Source organism: Penaeus monodon, unplaced genomic scaffold (genome assembly GCF_015228065.2).
Source record: "Penaeus monodon isolate SGIC_2016 unplaced genomic scaffold, NSTDA_Pmon_1 PmonScaffold_4023, whole genome shotgun sequence".
NCBI lineage: Eukaryota > Metazoa > Arthropoda > Malacostraca > Decapoda > Penaeidae > Penaeus > Penaeus monodon.
The window spans coordinates 5,001-10,000 of NW_023658806.1; the positions used below are offsets into that span (position 1 = coordinate 5,001).

The 5,000-nt window shown below is 34.9% G+C and overlaps 1 pseudogene; it reads right to left on the bottom strand.

Annotated features, from left to right (window-relative positions):
- Nucleotides 1-3,268: 3,268 nt before the first annotated feature.
- The window catches only part of LOC119570817, an 11,475-nt pseudogene continuing 9,743 nt past the window's right edge, over nucleotides 3,269-5,000 (bottom strand).

Here is a 5,000-nt window from a genome sequence, read left to right on the forward strand (position 1 = left end):
CCCAAAAAAAGGGGGCGGCAGGCTGTGGGACCGCCCTTCCCTGGGGGGTTCGGGGGGCTTTGCCCCAAAGCTTTCATGGTGGGGGGTGCCTCCCGGGGCAAGGCGGGTTCTCTCGTTCCAATCCTGCCCCTGACATTTGCCCCCCCAGCGGGCCCCACGGCCCGCTTACTTGCTGGGTGGGAGGGACAAACCCTCCCCCCAGCCCCCCTTTTTTCCTGATGTTGCCGGTGGGTCTTTCGGGGGGGAGGGGGACTTCATATTTTCATATAATAAATTTTTAAAATAAATTATTTTTTGTTTGTGGGTTTTTTTTCCATAATAAAATTATATATATATATATATATATATATATATAATATATATATATATATATATATATATATATATATATATTTCCACAGACAAACAGAACAGGAAGGCAACGCACCCCCAACACACTGCAATGTAATGAAAGGCAAAAAAATTCCCAAGAAATTTTTTTAAAGCGCATTTTTTAAAAAAACACTAACATTACAGGTAATCCTTTTTAAGTCCAAAGAAATTAGCCTTTTCCTCAAATTCTTTGGTAAGATAGAAATTTTTTTTAATGCTACAGGTATCCTAAAAAAAAAAAAAAAAGAAAAAAAGGAACAAAGAAAAATAAATATATTCCAATAAATCAATGCAAAAGAAGGTAAATTGTATTCATTAATGTAATTTAAAATTTAAAATAATTCTTTTAAAAACAAATATCCTAATACACAAGATTCTCCCGTAGAACTTTCGCAATTTTGTATACTTTAAAAACTTATATTTTTTAGGATTTGTACGTTTTTTGATTTTGCAGCTTTTTTCTCAAAGTTTTTTGCTTGGTGTAAATCTTTTTAACATTTTTTGATATTTCAACTATAACAGCAATCATTATTAAAACAAAATTTTAAATTTGGTAATGGGTAACTGGAAATGAGATCAATCTTTCAGAAATCATAAAAAAAAATATACCTTTTTAAAGAAGTATGGAAACACATTTTTGTTCTTGTACAGAAATGTTTTTCCATCTTTTTTTTCTTTTGGCTTTTCATTTCCATGGGAAGCTACTCCTTCAGATGCCAGGAAAAATCCCACACAATGATTCACTCTATTTTAAAAAAAATAAAGTAGCTTTTAGAAATTTTATATTTCCTAAGAGAGTGGAAGACCAGCACTCTTCTGTAACCAATTCAAAAATTCTCATACACAGCCACAGACAGATCACGGAATAATAACGCTATGAGCGTACGGCTAACTTAATTTTGAGTATATTACCAATTTTCCAAGCTACTCATGATAATGTTGAAAACAATTTCTTATACATCTTAACCCAAAGCCACGGGGAGGGATGTACATACATGCCACGCCACAGTGAGTTTAATTTTCCCAAATTGTTTTTACACATAGATGGCTCCACAGTACAAAAGAAACCCAATGAACCAAATAAAGTACTACCTATCTCACCCTTTCCTTGATTTTAGAAAATATTCTGTCGTATCTAATACTGCTTTTGGTTAAGTCAATAACACTATAATAACTATAATGCCTATCATAAAATAACACATCTATATTGATAGCATATTTCCCAAAATTCAAGGCAAGGTGAAATCAGATGGGGTCACAAGATCTACTAATTGAATCCTTTGTGGCTAAGCACTTGCAGAGTATCTATGCACAGAGATATTTCATAAAGAATACTGCAGTGAACAAAAACATTTTTCCTGGAGACTTTGAGTTAAACTGTACTTTTTCAGTTGATGTTTTGTTCAGATCATGTAGCTTGGACTCCTTATCAAACAAGCTGCCTAAAGATCATTAACAGTAATAATAATGATAATTCAGGATCTGGGGACAAGGGTCATGTCACTTTAATTGAACTGTAGTTCTATAATTATCCTGTGTGCATGGAATAGCTGGGGATACCCTCAGCATCCTTCCTATCTCATCAGTATGAGATAGGAGCCTGGTTGTCAAGATTTAAAATAAGACTGCAACCCGACAGCACAGATGAAATGAATAATGAAAACTGAATAACAGAAAAAGTTGGAAATAAAAATGAAGAAAACATAGTCACAGACAGACAACAACAGAAATTCCTGTATGCTACACATTTGTATGACAACTAAAGTTCATCCAAATTTTTCAGTTTGCTTCCAACTGTTGCTGCTAATTACTGGTAGGAACATATGCTACTAAGTAAAATATTAGGTGATCAATTTCACATAAAAACTGGCCTACCTTATACTATTTTTATTTTGCTGCTGGATTTTTGGCAAGTTCCTCTTTTGCAGATTTTCTTTGTCTAACCCTACCATTTTCCTCAGAGGAGACTTTTTACGTCACTTTGATAACATCGGTTGACGGATGTGAACGAGGCTGAGCTTTTCCTTTTGAAATACTTTTCTCTCGCTGCCATTAAAGCTCCCCCGCATGCATCCGTTTTGTAGATCATCATTTCCGACTTCATCCGCTTCAAGCTTGAGTTTCCCCAATGTGACCATTTCCTCTATGGTGTTGCAAATTTTTTTAGCAAGGAAGGAGCAGGAAGTTCTGGGGGGCACTGGAACGAAGGAATGCCTTGGCTCCACCATTTGAAGATGTTGCAGAGGTGATTGAACCTCTTGTTGTAAGGTGGATCCTTGGGAGCTCCTGTATGTATACCGAAATAAAGGTCACGGATTACTATGGCTTTTTAGGGTCTTCCAATCTGTGTCATATTATTCTCATTCTCTCTCTCTCTCTCTCTCTCTCTCTCTCTCTCCCTCTAACAAACTTGCATGTGTACCATACACATGTGCACATACAGTTGTATGTACACACACACACACACACACACACACATGCAAACACACACATGCTAACACACACACACACACATACAATTATTCTCGTTCTCTCTCTCTCTCTCTCTCTCTCTCTCTCTCTCTCTCTCTCTCTCTCCTCTCTCTCTCTTCTCTCTCCCTCTAACAAACTTGCATGTGTACCAAACACATGTGCACATACAGTTGTATGTACACACACACACACACACACACACACACACACAACACACACACACACACACACACACACACACACACACACACAACACACACAAACACACACACACACACACAAACACACACACACACACACACAACAAACACACACACACACACACACACACACACACACAAAAAGAAAAAACTTACCATGGCAGATACTGAAAAACTTTGAACAATGTTGGATGGCTATGAAGGCTGGGAAGAAACATCGTAATCTACTCATTTTCTTGGTTCAAACTACTCCCAACACCCGGATACACATCAGATGCAACAACTGGCGCATTACACGGAGAGTTGGATAGCTAGAAGAGGAAAAAAAAAATTAGTATGTGATCTTTCTGGATGGATACACTTTATACTTCTAAATCTCCCCTTGGTATTTTCTGAAAATTGGTTATTGTAGCTTTATGCCACAAATGACATGGTAAAAACAAATGAATGGAGTTCTTACAATAAACAGATATCAGAGGAATAAAATAGAAAAGATAAAGGGAATTGATAATAAACATTAAAAAGGTTTGTTTCTCTCTTCTCTTGAAATAATGCTTTTGTTTGTTTTGCAAATTCCATCTCAATAATAACAATAGTAAAAAAAGTTTTATCATACCGTTGAAAAGGCAATCAAAGCGTGTTTGAAGTAATAATTTCAATATCAAATATCACATTTTAAAATACAATTCATATGTTTCTTCAATATTCTGAAAATTCTTATGAATAAGGCATTACCTTCCTATCAATCTATGTTAGTATATGTAAGATGCAATATTCCTTTATAGTAGCATTATTAATTTCATTGATTTCTCCCTCTTTTCCTATGTGAGAGACAGCTCAAGTCCTCGCACCTGGATGTCAAGGCATAGTTGACGGCCTAAGTTTCTAGCCTGACCCGGCTGTCAAGGTTGTCTGCATCTTACGTACAGATATGGCTTTCAAAGTTGGCTGGAAACTCTTTTTTTTTCATAATTTGGTAAATGAAGCCACTACATTTGGGGATGCATATAAAACAAACAAATAAATAGATAAATATCTATCCTAGCATGCCCTATCTCACAAATGGCTGCATGAGTGTAACTAGCCATCCCATCGGCCAACTCAATTGGATTAGGTTCTCTGGATAAATTGAGTTAAGGAAAGTCAGAGAAAACTATAGTGAAAACATAGTAAATCAAAGTTAAACCTATGGCTGTGGGTACATGTACTGTCCATTGTATTTTTTAATGAATTTTGTTACACACCAAGGACTCCACAAGTAGGCCTTGTGTGACCTCAACTTATTTCCCTAAATAATTTCTTTTCTAAAGCTAATACTGTTGCAAATCTCATTATTATAACTGGCATTAAGATTGTTATAAGGTTATTAAAATATCAATAACAATAAAAAAATAAAAATAATCATTAACAAAAACAAATAAAGGGAGGTAGGGCAAGTTATCAAATCTCTGTAAGTACTTGTGGACCCATCTATGTGCAAACACAATTTATAAACTAAAATCACAATGGACATAGCACTATAATTTTTTAAAGCATGGTACAGAGGTTTAGATACTCTGTATTTATTACTGAAGGAACAACTCATTTTTTAAAAAAAAGAAGAAAAAAAGAAAGAAAAAAAAATTCTATAATAAAATGTAAATATTTATCTACATCATAAAAATTTACTTTTGCATGTGCATCAACCAAAATTAATTCATGTGTTCAAGAAAATCCAAGTTATTCTCATTCATACAACCAATATCAACAAGGTACAAACAATCGCACTTACTTTCTGTCCTGACTGTAGAAACTGGTGGGTCAAAAAACATTGCAGAAAAACCACTAAAAAATTTTCACTCCATGAGCAAAAGTGAAAAAAAAAAACATTTATGTCATCCATATTTTTCTAAAATTCAGTAACAAGTAAATAAACCTATCATCTATCAGTGTCTTGATTTCCTTATTTTTCTTGGA